Genomic DNA, 14,356 nt, shown 5'->3' with positions numbered 1-14,356 from the left:
CTGAAACTGTCCAGCTCTGGAATATTATAAATATAAGCACTATTTCCATGGTAGGGATTGCCACAATTTAAAGCAGATTTACTCAAGAGGAATGATAAATATATTTTTCCTCAAAGTCAAAAAAAATAGAGATTTATTATTTAATTTTATTAATTGGCAAAATTCAGAATTTAAGAACTATACATTTGCCGTTTAGGCAGCATGAGCTGCAGCATATACCCCATAACCCTATTTTATAAGTAAAACCTTTCAAGAAGGCCTCTTGCCATTTGTGCTAAAAGCCAGTTAACCTCTCCAACAAAGAATGTACGTCCCTTAGAAATGGTAACCACTCTAGCCAATAAAAAGAATAGCACTAAGTATTTGCTAAGAGTTTCACATGTATTATTATATATGTTTACATAAAACCAATGAATCATCTATTGCTTTTCTCATCTAGCTATTTTGAAGTTCTATAACAGGGCAAGGTGGCATAGCTAGTTACTAATGGTGAAGCACTGGCTCTTAAACATTGTCCTGTAATGCCTCCAGTGATAGTAAATCCAGTCCTAAGGGACAGCTCTGTTTAAAAAACAAAACAAAATTAAAAAAAACAAAACAGTTTTATATATGTAGAGCTCCTTATTGTTCATAAATATTCCCTTTATGAACGAAATCAGTTCATCCTTTGTGACAATATCATGAGTTTTTGGTCTTACTTTACAGATGAGGCACTGGTGTTGGAAGAAGTTGTATGACTTCACTGAAGGTCTCCAGTCCATGCGTAGAAAACTGGAGGGAAGTGGGCACTCATGTTTGAGGCAATGCCCAGCTGTGCTGTGTTGTTATGGAATGGGTGACCAGGAAGAGATTAAGTTGTGTATTATAATAGGCTCAGATGATTCTGCTGGGGGAATAACTAGAGTGAGCTTTAGCTCTTAAGGAAGTCTGCAGGTACTGGCTAATCTCTGTCTCTAAGTATGGGAGTGGATGGGCATTGTTATTTCAAAGGGCAGATTTGATCTAGACATTTGTATTTTCTTGTATTATGTATTTTCAGTGGAAACAGGCATGCATTTTACAGTTTTCTAAAAATCTATATGTTTTCACTAAAAGCTATACTAGAAAACCTAAGCAAAATGAATCCTTCTAATTTATTTCACAGGGACCAGAACATTACAGAATAAGATAATTTTACTACCAGCAGAGCACTTCTTTATCTTCCTGGCCTGACTCTTTATTTTATAGATGAGAAAACTAAGAAGGGGAGTGCCTTGCCCAAAATCACATAACAAGCAAGCCAAGTTAGGGTAGGGCTTTTTCAGCAATTCTGTGATTTCAGTGCTAATGGACACAGGTGTGGAGGTTACCACTTAAAGCAAGTAAAGAACAAAGCCCTGAAAAAAGTTTTCTTTTATAGAGCCAATTCCATATTCTAAACGTGAGGAGCTATCTGCTGCAGACTGAGCTGTATTCACTGAGAACAGTAAACCCCAATCGAAGGAACATAAACTACATGCATTTGAAGGAGAGCCCATGTCTGAGCATTGGGAAATGGTCAACTTGGTGTGTTTCTCATAACATAAATCTGCATCCTGCTTTTTCTCTCAGATCTGTGTCAAATGTGCTATTGGCTTAATGTATTGTCTTTCTCAACAGACCAAAATCTTCCTGGCAGATATCACACACGTTTATCATGTTTCCCAGAAGAGCTTAGATTTTCTGGGTCCATAGATGTGAATTTATCTAGAGTGCAGTTAAATGTCACAAAGTCATACAAGTCTTCTTATTAGTGGAATTCATAAGTGCTCACTGGAAGCCAGCACTATGGGATCCATTTTCTTTTCTCCTACTTGACATTTATGTAGAACTCTTTGGCATTTAAAATATATTGTCTCATTTTATTGTCACAACAAGCCTGTGAAATAGTTGACTAGGAGATCCATCTTTCTCTCTCTCTCTCTCTCTTTTTTCTCTTTCTTTCTTCCTTCCTTCCACCCTTCCTCCTTTCTTTTCCTTTCTCTTTCTTTCTTTCTGTCATTCATTAATTCACGTGTTCTTTTCTTTTATAAGGAAACAGAGTTAAATGGGTTTTTGAAGTTCAATAGTGTTGGGATACTAGAAATCTGGGTTCTAAAAAATACTGTATTTTTTCCACCCAACAAAATTAACAAGTATTTATATAAAATACTATTTTGTTTACTGAATAGAGTATATGAGACATCATCCACTGCCATGAGGAAGTAAATCGGTACAAACTTTATGGAAAACCATTTGGTAAAATGTACCTGGAATTTAAAAAATAATTTTATCTTTTGACTTCAAAATTGTGCTTTTAGGAAGCCTTCCTAAAGACAGAGTCAGAATTTTAATAACAGGTTAGTACACTAAAAATATTTATCCCAGCATTATTTATTGGTTAGTGCACTAAAAGTATTTATCCCAGCATTATTTGTCAGAGCAAAACTTTTAATCAAATAAAATGTTTAACAAAAGGAAATGTTTAAGTACTTTATGGCACAAGGGTTCAATGGAATATTATGAATAATTTAAATTATATTTACAAAAACTACTACAGGGATTTTGTTATGAAATATATGAACCAGGCTTATATACTAAAACTGGAGGGCATGACAAAATAAGATTATGAATAACTTCAATTTTTTTTATATTTTCTAATTTATTTTAAGTCATGTGCTTGTAAAACAATTAAAATCAGAAAATGTGGTTAAAATATAGAGGAAAAAAAAGATGATTTCATTTTTAGCTAAATCAGTTTCTTGCTGACCTTAAATAGATAAAATATTGTAAACTTTTTTAGGGAATGATAATATCTTACAGGGTTATGATTGTAAAACTAAATAAGGGGGGCGATACAATAGTGGCTCAGTGGCAGAGTTCTCGCCTGCAATGCCGGAGACCTGGGTACAATTTCCGGTGCCTGTCCATGAGAAAAAAACCAGAAAACATAACACTAAATAAGGTATGAGGAGATGGCCATTGCAGTGTCGGGAATATAGTAAGTGATCAATAAATCTTAGTTTTAGTGGATTCTGAGATCTATTTAAGTTTGCAATACCTTTCTCTGGAATCAGTTAACAATAGACATCATTATTCCAACCTCCCTCTGACCCTTGCCCCATCCCAAAACTTTTCTGAGTTTCAGGCTGGCCTGGATGAAGCTCAGAATAAAGTGGAGGTGAGAGACAGACTGAAAGAATCTATTGTTTCCCCTTTACTTAGTAATAAGACTTTTAAATTCACATTTTGATTTTTAGACTATTTCAAATACACACGCATATACCCTGTGTACATGTGTCTTTGTGCCTGTGTGTATGCGTGACATTTTTTTCAGGATAATCGCATACAAAAATGGATTCAGGTACAGGAGAATGAAAACAATACAATGCAGAAACAGTTTATCATTCTTGAACAAAATGTGTAGGTCCTGTGCAAAAATATAACTTTAAAAAAGAATTCTAAGATGCACAGGCAGTTCAGTGGTTAGAATGTCCGCTATTCATGCAGGAGACCCGGGTTCAATTCCCTGATCATGCACCCCACCCCCACCCCACACACACACAAAAGATTTCTAAATGCTATATTCATACATACATAGTGAGGTGTTAAAGCTAGCTTGTCCTGGCTTATAAGAGCAAAGCATCTATCTCTTTCTCCAACTCATGGCTTGATAGTAGTAGTGTTTATACCATAAAAATAAGCAACTGCTGCAAGTTCTGAGATCATGTTCCCCCATCCTCAACCCACTAACCAAGTTTTTCAAAATGAAAACAGTATTAAACTTTAACAGAAGAATAAGGAAATCTAACAAAGTTCAGGTTTTTCTTATCATTAATTTAATGTTCTTATTTTAAAATTTTAATAATTTAATTCTTCCATTTATTTTTCTCTCCTGATTCTCTGATTTTATTGATGAGCTCACTTAACTTAGATTCCTACAGGGCTGTCTAGACCTGGTGTTTGGCAGGAGAAAGACTGGAACTAGAGGCTAATACATTTTGCTCAAGCCTGGTTGGTGTCAAGCAATAGAAATGAACTCTTATGACCTTATTCCAAATGAGGATTTACTAGAAGGTCACTTGGATTAGTCCACATGGTAGAAGGTCTCGAAGGATAAGAATTGGGAGCTAGGAGGATTTCCAGGCAGAGCTCCTGGGCCCCTATTTTGAATCCTGTGATCAGAAGCCTAGGGGCTAGCCTCCTTAATTCCTTTTCCCACCTCCCTCCTATACGTTAAAATTCCCTAGAGAGAGAGAATCTGACCAGCCAAGCTTGGAACAACAGCCTATCTCGGGTTGAAAGGGGATAGAGAAGGAGGACTGTGAAAGGACGCAAAATGTCGTGATGAGACTTTGGACATTAGGTAGTACAGCCCTTCCCATTGCGCTCATTTCTTGAGCTCTTATTTCTCCCTCCAACTTTCGCATTGTTATCCTCCTGCGGCCCATGGCAAATGAATTTTAATCGGTGGCTCTGAGCGACTTCCCTTTCACGATGAAATTGCATTTCATTTGGAAGACAAGAAGAGAGCAGCTGTCAGGGACAATTGTCATGAATCTCCTTGGCCAGATGAGTTGGAGAAGAAAATCTTGATGTGGTTTCCTACTCTTCATCGGGGACTAGCTTTGAACACATGTACCAGTCTCCAGGGCCTCTTCCTGGGATTTGAGCTTTAGTATTTGGGTTATTGGATCTAGTGTTTGGGTCAGACAGAGATCCTGGATGGAAGGCAGCATACACTGAGATCTCTGTGAGTACCAGAGGATCTTTCTCCTGACACTTCCTTTTCAGAGGTTGTTCCCTGACCACTTCTTGCAGTTTACTTTCTTGTAGCTTTTTTTTTTTTTTGCTTTTTCTTGTGGCTCTGGTGACTGACAATGGCCTCAAAGTACACAGAGAGGTTACTTAGTTTGTGGGATTTCCTAGGAACAGGGATATTTTATTCTCTGAAGGAGAGCTTGAATAAGGCCAGGAGTTGGTCAGAGGCCGCTGAACTCCTGACTTCCTACTTTTTTGTCAAGACAATCTTCAAATCCCGCAGGAGAGGGCCAGGTAGGAGACAATCTGTGAATTAGAACAAGTAGCATCATCTGATCCATCAGGCAGGGCTTGTAGATCAGGGTTGCATTCTCTGCTTATTCTGGTAAAATCACTTAAGAAAGAGACAGCAGAACCAGGTCAGGCTGTGATAGCTTAGGGATGAGACAGGTTTGGGAGCCAATGCTGAGGCTACAGCTGCTTTGTAGGATTCTGTTTGCTCCCAAGTATACTTGTATGGACAGGTGAAGAGTCTTGAGACCGGGATTCCAGAACCTGGTAGGTCATTACTAGCTGAATAAAGATGGGGACTTTTTTTTTTTTTTCCTCACTAGTCTGACAAATTCTCATGCACACAAGGAGGAAGTTAGGATTTTATTCATATAAGTGATGTTTATATAGTTCTGAATTCATGCTAGTCACTGTTCTAAGCACTTTACAAACATTAACTCATTTACTTCTTATGTCAAACCTGAGAAGTAGTATCTGCATTTTGCTGGTCAAGAAACTAAGACACAAGAAGTCCAGTAACTTGCTCAAGGTCACAGGCTAGTTATTGGTAGAACTGGTATTCAAAGCCAAGCACTCTGTCTCCATGGTCTGCCTTTTAACCTTTACACTCTCTTACCTCTTAATACAAGATTTGTAAGTTCCCTCCTAGCTCTAATAATTCAGTAACTATAATTTATGAGGTGAGATTTTGGTCAGTATGGGAAACTTTTTTTCTAATCTCTTAAATAAAAATACTGTTCTGTTATTCTGTCTGCACTTAAGGCCTAATCATGAGTCTGAAATCACCATTGTGTCACTTACCATGCATGCATGTTTGCAAGCAGAATGAACATTTAGGACCTCTGTATACATGGAAAAAGACACATATGCACACACACATGCATGCATTTGTATGTAAATGTATATAAGCAATTATTTATTATTTAGTTCATAGGTGAGGTTCCTGGCCTTTTACTCCTTTCTCCCTTCTCATGAGCTCCTCTATCTCCAAACTGTGTGGTTAGCCCTCACTGTCCTTGAGATCACAGAACCACACAGGTTAAGAAAGAGCTACAAATATACCTCCTCATCTCGCTCACCCCTTGGCCCACTTGTCACCCCTGAGAGTTTGAATGTCCCCTGCACGATCCAAGCCCTGAGCTGGGACTCTTCTGAACCATCTCATTTTACCCCATGGGAGCTCAATACATACAGTAAGGAAAAGTCTGGTTATGGCTCCAACCCACTTGGTGACTCCAACTCAACTTTCTTGAGAGTCACACAAGGACATTCTGTTCCCTCCTCTGTGTGATCATGGAAGGCAACTCTTGGGTTTCTGAATCTTTAAACACACACACACATCATGAAAACTTTATTCCTTTAACTGCTCCTCTTGTCCTGCATTTTTTATGTGCCATTGGCCACTTTCAACATCAGTTTTAACACATACTAAATAAGTCCCCATCTTCTTTCTCAAAACCTTTCTCTTGTAGAATTGAAACCATGTTCTCTGTGGTTTCTACAACTTCAAAGTTCTCTGGACTCTTGGATGCTTTCTCCTTTACAATCTTCTGCCTAACTCATCATGGCCCCTTATCACCTTCCTTTGAAACTGCTTGTGTGCAGGTCTTTCTCCTTCTCCCCCTTTTGCTACCTTCCCAGTGCTGGATTTTAACTGGAAAATAATCTCTTAACTGGTAACCATGATCCACCAAGCCATATCATTCTCTTCTCAGTGACTAAACTAATATTTCCTAAAACTGCCTCACAATTTAAGAGCTCACATCGGATCCCTTTAGTTTACTTTCTTCTTTGGTATGACCTCTGCCCTATTTAACCCAACTTCACCTTTCATTTTCCTTCTCTTTCAAGCCAACCTGAGGTCTCACTGACCAGGGCTCTTCTGCTCCTATGGAGTTGGGTGGCAGATTATCAGCCACACCTGTATCCCTTATTCTCACCTTGGTGCATTGGTCCTGCTATTTCCTACCTGAATCATCAGATTTTTCCCTCCTCCACTTCTTATTCTTCTTTTAAATCCCTTTTCAAGTTGTGCTTTCTGTATAATCTTCAGCCCTGTATTAGTTTGCTGAAGCTACCAGAATGCACTATACCAGAAATGGAACTACTTTTATAAAGACAATTTATTATGTTACAAGTTTACAGTTCTAATGCCAGAAAAATGTCCAAACTAAGGCATCCAGGAAAAGATTTCTTGACTCAAGAAAGGCCAATGTCTGTCACATGGAAAAGCACATGGCTGGTATCTGCTGATCCTTGTTCCCGGTTCTGTTGTTTCCAGCTTCTGATGCCAGTGGCTTTCTCTCCAAGCATCTATGAGTCTCACTTAACTTCTCTGGGACATAACTTTGAGTTCTGGTTGGCTTAGCATCTCATAATAAGGCATATGGTGATGTCTGTTGGGCTCTGCCCATGTCTAGGCATCTGCTCTCTGTAGGCACTCCAAGCAGTTCCAAACATCTGTGTCTCTGTCAGCTCTGAAGCAACTGTTCTCCAAGTATCTGCAACTGCTGTTTCTCCAAAATGTTTCCCCTTGTAAAGAACTTTAGTAAACTAATTATTAAAGACCCTCCTTGAATGGGTGGGGTCCCTTGTCCTTCTAATCAAAAGGCCACATTCACAATTGGATGTGTAATATCTCCATGGAAACAATCCGATCATGGTTTCCCACCCTAAACAATAGGTCTGAAATTATGTTAGAGTTCAAATATGTGTTCATTTTTTTCTTTACCTATCTACTGAGTTATTTTGAAGGCAAAAGCATTTTGTACTTCTTTGACATCTACCTAAGATGTAGTAAAATGTATGGCATATATGTGGCCCTTAATAATCATTAGCTGTATTGGTACATATTTGCTTTTATAAATAATAAGTAGTACCCCTGACATGAAGGAACTGCTAACATAGCAATAATAGCTGTAATTTATTGAGAAGATGTTGGGTGTTGGGTAAACTCTCTAGATGCTTTAAATCCTTAAACCTTAAAACCATTTAAAATCTAGCAGCCTTGCAAAGTACGTGTTACTATCTCTGTTTAATACATAAAAGAATGGATGGTCTCAAGATTATACATCTTCTAAGTGACAGAGCTGGGATTTGAACCCATGTTGGCTCATCTTCAAAAAAAAAAAAAAAAAAACGAAGGTTTTACAATATCCCTTCTTGTCGGTAAAGATGGAGAGAAATTGTGAGTGATGCATGGCTATATGGAATGACCTCTTTCCAGTCTTATAACTAGAATTTATAGTCCTAAAAATTTAGTCTTTACATCAAATATTTTATTGAATCAGATTTAAACTTCTTCACTGTCTGCTAAGCTGGATGAGGTAAGACTTAGTAAATGTCACATGTTGGCTTCTGTCCCAAAGTAATAGATATGGGCACTTTACAATGATAATTTCCTCCTAATTGGTTGTAACTAATGCACTGCCATGCTGGAATTTGTCACTTACCCAAATGTACCTTAGCAAATGGACCATGTTCTCCATCTAAATGTAAATTTACACACACTAAAAACAGCTCATGAAAGGCAAGTGGGAATAAGATGAAAAAAGGTGACCTGAAAGATTTGCCCGAGTGAGCAGTGGTGGACCTAGTCAGATGGCCAACTTCTGCTTAATCTCTTTTGTATAAAGTAGCATAGTAGAATTGGGAACCAAGAGACCTATGGGGAATTAAACCTCCGTCAAAAGTCAGTGTATGACTCCTGGGTCAGTTTTTTCTCATTATAGTTCTATCTTCCTGAGAGTGAAGTAAAGAAGCTTGGCGTGGTTGGTGGTTTCATACAGTCCTGCAGAGGTTTCTTGGGGCCATTGTAAGGAATGAGAGGGACACTGAGGGACCTGGATCTGAGTCCTCCACTCCCCCTTCAATCAGTACAGCTCTGCTTTCTCCATTTTATGTGTTAGGGACCCATGGCTAACATTTTCTTAAACCATAGGATGTGATGCTCTATCTCTCAAGCTATGACACTCTGAGATCGTGTATCCCATCTCCAATAGCCTCAAAATCCCATGCTATAAGAGTGGCATAAAGGCACCCTATTTTCTTGTTTTGCAGAAAGGTCAGTATGAGCAAAGAGAGTAGGCTATGCCTTGTGATTTTTTCCAGGATCTTCTCACCAGCCTAGGGACAAAACAGAGGAGCAGGAGAAAGTGTGAAAGAGAAGCCAGTAGAAGCAACCTGGGTTAGTTTTGGCACCCTATTGTAGCAAGCCAACAAACCAGTATGGGGCAGCCAGTTCACTGTGAAAGGAACTAATGTAGCAGAGGGTGAAACGAGACATCTGTGTTCCTGTGCCGTGCTTTCAGGGTTGGCGCAGGCTGACGACATGTGCTGTTCCAACCTGCCCCATCTGGCCAACTTTGGGCAGCACTGACAAGAGCCAGGGACAGCTTTCCTGGGCCCAAGAGGCATCCAGTTCCTGGAAGGATGAGCCAGAAGCCTTGAGGGAAAGCCATATTGAGGAATTGATATGACATGTGAAACTTTCAGATGGAGAGGCATCTTTTGCTTTCTTTTTGTTAAAAAAAAATCAAGGAACTCATTTCTCTCTATCTCTGTCCCTGTCTCTCCATCTCTGGCTCTCTCTCTCACATGCACGTCTATAGTCTACTGAGATCTGATTTTAAGAACTCTAGAGTTCTTAAGGCTTCCACAGCAACTTGTTGTAAAATTGCATAAGAAGTATTGATCTCACAGTGAATTCACACTTCCCATGGAGCCAGGACTGAACTACACGACAAGCTTGAAAGAGCAGGGCTTTGCAGGAGAAACAGAATTGGAAGAGAAGAGGAAAAAAAAAAGAACAAAAGATATGCAAATAATCTAACCCTTGCTTTTATGAGTTGGTGAGAAATTAGCAAGTTACTTAACCTGTCTGAATGCCATTTTCCACATCTGTAAAAAGTGGATGCAGATTTCTAAAGCTAACAGCAATATATACCTTCTAAATTTGTTCTGAGGATTGTTAGATAAGTACTAGTGTTCTCTAAGATAAATATTTGTTCAATAGATGATAGCTATTATTTTATACAAGATAACATAAGCGTTAATGGAACTTATAAGTATGTGGTGGCATTATTTTCATTTTTAAATATTACAATCCTTCTAAGCAGACAAAATCCACCATGCACATACTGTGCCAAATCAACATGTCATCCCTGGACTTATGAAAAGGTCAAAGAATACAATTTTGGAGCAAAAGCTAAAAGAACTATTTAAGTCTGAAGGGCAGTTTTCTACCTTGAAATTCTTAGGTTTCCTCATGCCTTTTCCATCAAATTTGCAATTTTTCCAGGAAATCTTTCTAAATCACATAGAAGCGAGAAATAGATATTGATATCAGCATGCAAACTCCAGCATAGTCATCCATTTCTACCATGCTTTTTTTGGGACTAGTCACTTCTTGCCTTTGGACTGTCCCTATCTGAAAAGTCAACCCAGTAGACTCAATGATTCTGAAATCTACTCAATTTCCAAATAAGTTGCAATTCTATTCCTTCTGAATCCTGAGACCACAGTTTCTACATTAAAACTCAGAGATGTGATCTCACAAGTACAAGCTTATGATGGAGAAAATTAGAAGAGCTATTTGTAGGTGAAACAGTCTACAGCTGGGCACTTCTCAGAAACTTTCTGATGACTTGAGACTTCATTTCCAAATATATTGTAATGCTTTACACTCCAATTTGTCTTTTCTATGTTGCAAATTCTGCATATCTAGTTTTTAAAATAATATTTCCTCTAGGCAGCGCAACCCAGCCTAGTCTATATGCATAAAAAGTCGCTTAATGTGCAGACTCTACACATACACAGTCTGGGTTCAGTTTGGAACTCACCATTTTCTGACTATGAAATCAAATTATTTAGGTGTGAAAAAGTATTTCTCTTACAATTTCAATTTCAGCCATCGTATTTTTAGTATATAAACCTATTTTGTTTTCTCAATGTTTCTTTTTTCTTTGATAGTGTTCTGTTCTTATTTCAGGGATACACTCTCTGCAGTATCTGCTCTTATTTATCAGAGGATAAGTAGTTTTTGTATTTTACGAAAAGGTTTCTTCTTGCCTTTACCCTCTCTTTTCTTGTTAATTCACACCCCCTGCCTTTCTTTCTTTCAGGTTAGAGCTGTTCTTGAAATGTTTGGTGTTCCTTGCAAGTCAAATCACGTGTAAGTGTCAGAAAAAGGACACAGATGGACAACTCTCAGAATGTCTGTATATGTGAGTGTGAGTTAGCGTGTGAGTTCATGCATGGATGAGTGGGTATGTTGTGGGAATTATTAAGTGTTGAGTTTGATCTGACAGGAAGCTAATTCTTTAATTCATAGACTAGTATTGTGATCTGCTGTCTGATAGCCTACCAGTGGATTGATCACTTGGTCAGAGAAGAGAAGGTATGTAGGAACTCTCACTGCTCTGTAGACAGGCTTTCATTTAATTCCCTTATTTGGGGTAAAGCACCTCTTCTCATGGCTGTTGTCCTGGACCCAGAGCCTTTTGTTCTACCTCTTTAAGGTTGAGCCCAGCCTCTTACTGGGGTGGGAGATGGGGTAGAGGGAGCATGATAGATAGTTCCATATCTGGCTGAGGTGTGAGGTAAAGGTAAGAGCTAGGAGTTCAATTGCTTCTTTTATAAATTCCCAACCAACTTGTCTCCTTTAATTGCTGCCATTCCCTCCACGCCCCACCTCCTTGCTTTTAGTGCCTCAAGTACAGGAGCCTTCTCAGGTTTTTGAGTCCTGATTCACTGGTTACCTACTTTCAAATCTCATTTTTCTCTGGTTCACAAAGTCAGGAGCCAGTTGCCAATGTTTTCCAGACCCCACATTTTTCTGACCTCTCTTTCTGAAGTTGTTTCTTATCCAGTTCTCCCAAAGCAAAAGTCCATGCTTTTTATTTTACCTCTTTACTTTCATTTTAATAGTAATATGGGAGGTAAAAGAGATTAAACCCACCTAGTTAACCAAAAGCCCTGAACTGTTCCTAGGCAAACTTAAACTGAGTCCTTTGGACTGAATAACGGGGAGTTGTAAAAAATTGATGTTTAATTTAGTGTGGGAAAGATAAATTTAAAAGAGTGGCAAAAGGCCAAAAATTAAAAGTATTCTGCATTATGATTGCTTCACAGCATCTTTGAATTCTAATTCCACTGTAGAGAGACAGAAGCAGGAGAATGAAAATAATGCAATGTGAAACAATTTACCATTCTTGAAGAAAATGTATAAGTCCTACACAAGAACATAAATTTAAAAAAGAATTCCAAATGTTATATACAAATATACGCAGAATTCCAAATGTTATATACAGATATATATATAATGAAATAAATATAGATATATATATAACTCTCTCTCTCTCTCTCTGTATATATATATATGGATATATATAGATATATATAGCTAGCTTGTCCTGGCTTAAAAGAGCAAAACATACATCTCTTTCTCCAACTCATGGCTTGATAGCAGGAGTGCTTATACTGCAAAAATAGACAAATACTACAAAGCAGGGTTCTTCCTATGCCCAGCCAGTTGTTTAGCATTTATCAGCACATCACTATATATGTATATGTGTTTGTGCATGTGTGTATAGTTACCATAAATACACATGCATCTATGGACACACCTTTATATGTTTAAGTTAAAACTGCTGCATTATCATCTTTCCTATTGTCTCCTCTTTAATTGGCATGGCTTTACTATACCATAAGATCCCCCACCCTTCACCCCTTTCACATTCCTGGAACTGTGCTTTTCCCTACCTGCCTGCACCCTTCTCTGTTGAGCCCTGCACTGGCCTGGCTAGTTTTTCTGCATGTTTTAGGTCCTGGCTAGGAAATCTTCTCCTTCTGGGAGCCTTCCTGTCTTTTCAGGCTGAGTTTAGCATCTTGCCTCTGGGTCTCTGCTCCAACAGCTGCTGCGCCAGCAGGCCCTGTTCACTGCCCTCTGGTATCCTGACATTCTGTTTTGGAAACGTGGCCCCTCCTCTGGTCCAGAGCTTCTTAATTCTCATCTTTCTAGCACTTAGCATGGAGTCTATGTCTCTGGAAGTGCTCAGACCCACTGGAAGGAATGGATACCCCTAAGCAATGGTCCATAGGCCAGAATGGTAAATGCCAAAGGAGTAGCCCCTACAGTGCTTGAGGGAGCACACAGCATCACGGCCTTTTCTTTCCCTGGGAGGTGCCAGGAAGGCTCAAGGGAGAGCTCACGTGCACCCCGTCCCCAATTGGTGACTCTTTTGATTCCAGCTGGTCCCCAGCTCTGCTGGCCCTCAAGAAGTCTGCTTTGATTTTATAGACATGCTTTCTTAGCACATGACCTTCTGTCCAGTGTGTTGTATTTGCCAGTTGGCTTGGCCAAATCTATTCTCCAAAGACTGTCCAGAAGGAGGCTCCATCCGTCGTCCCCCTCCAGCCTGTGCAGAGTGACACCAGCCAAGGCAGATAAATTGAGAGGCGGGCGTGTGTCCCTGCTGTCACATAGAGACCAGAGCCCATGGGGAAGAAGGATGGGGAGTCAGTTGGGGAGACAGGTTGGGGGTGCTCTAGTGATAAATTGTTTGCGGCAACCCTGGAGGCAGGAACGGCAGGCCTGTGGTGTAATGACAGATCTTCTCTTTGAACTTGCCATTCAGATTTCAGAGTCCAAAGGTTGATGATGAGACTTGATGCATAAGATGAAGTCTGTTACTAGTGGCTGTGAAAGGAAAATAAAATACACAGAAAACAAAGTGCTCCTGACCTAATTTTTTCAAGCATTTTGAAAAAACTCCAGGGGAGTTTAACAGGAGGACCCACCTTTCATGCAGCGCGTTTTCCAGACCAAACCCACTGCTTTTGGTACTGTGCTGTCTGTGGAGATACACCCAGCAGCCATGTTCATAATATAATTTTACATGCTGCAGGCATTTCTATAATTACAGAAAACTGGAACCCACTTGTGTTTGAAGCTGTAGTATATGTTGTTGCTCATAGATGAACTTTGCTAGAGGAATAATACAAAATGTTCTGTTTAGGGCATTTGAGGTGTTGATATTTTGCTCATTTTTTAAGTTGTTGTTTACAAACTTATTGCAATCATCTTTCTTTTGATCTTTTTCAATCATAAGTGCAGAGACCCAGCTTACATGTGCATATCTGCACACATACTCTTTCAAAATCACAAGTGTATCTGATCTTCTCAATAGGAGGGGTTAAATACGGATGCAATGAGAGTGTATATCCATTGAGGAATAAGATAATAATAGCTAACCTCTGCATAGCACTCTTTACCTGTATTAACTTAACTCAAGACACCTCTGTGAGC

This window comes from Tamandua tetradactyla, chromosome 3 (assembly GCF_023851605.1).
Source record: "Tamandua tetradactyla isolate mTamTet1 chromosome 3, mTamTet1.pri, whole genome shotgun sequence".
NCBI lineage: Eukaryota > Metazoa > Chordata > Mammalia > Pilosa > Myrmecophagidae > Tamandua > Tamandua tetradactyla.
The sequence above is the reverse complement of the archived record's forward strand: the minus strand, read 5'-3'. Positions refer to the sequence as shown.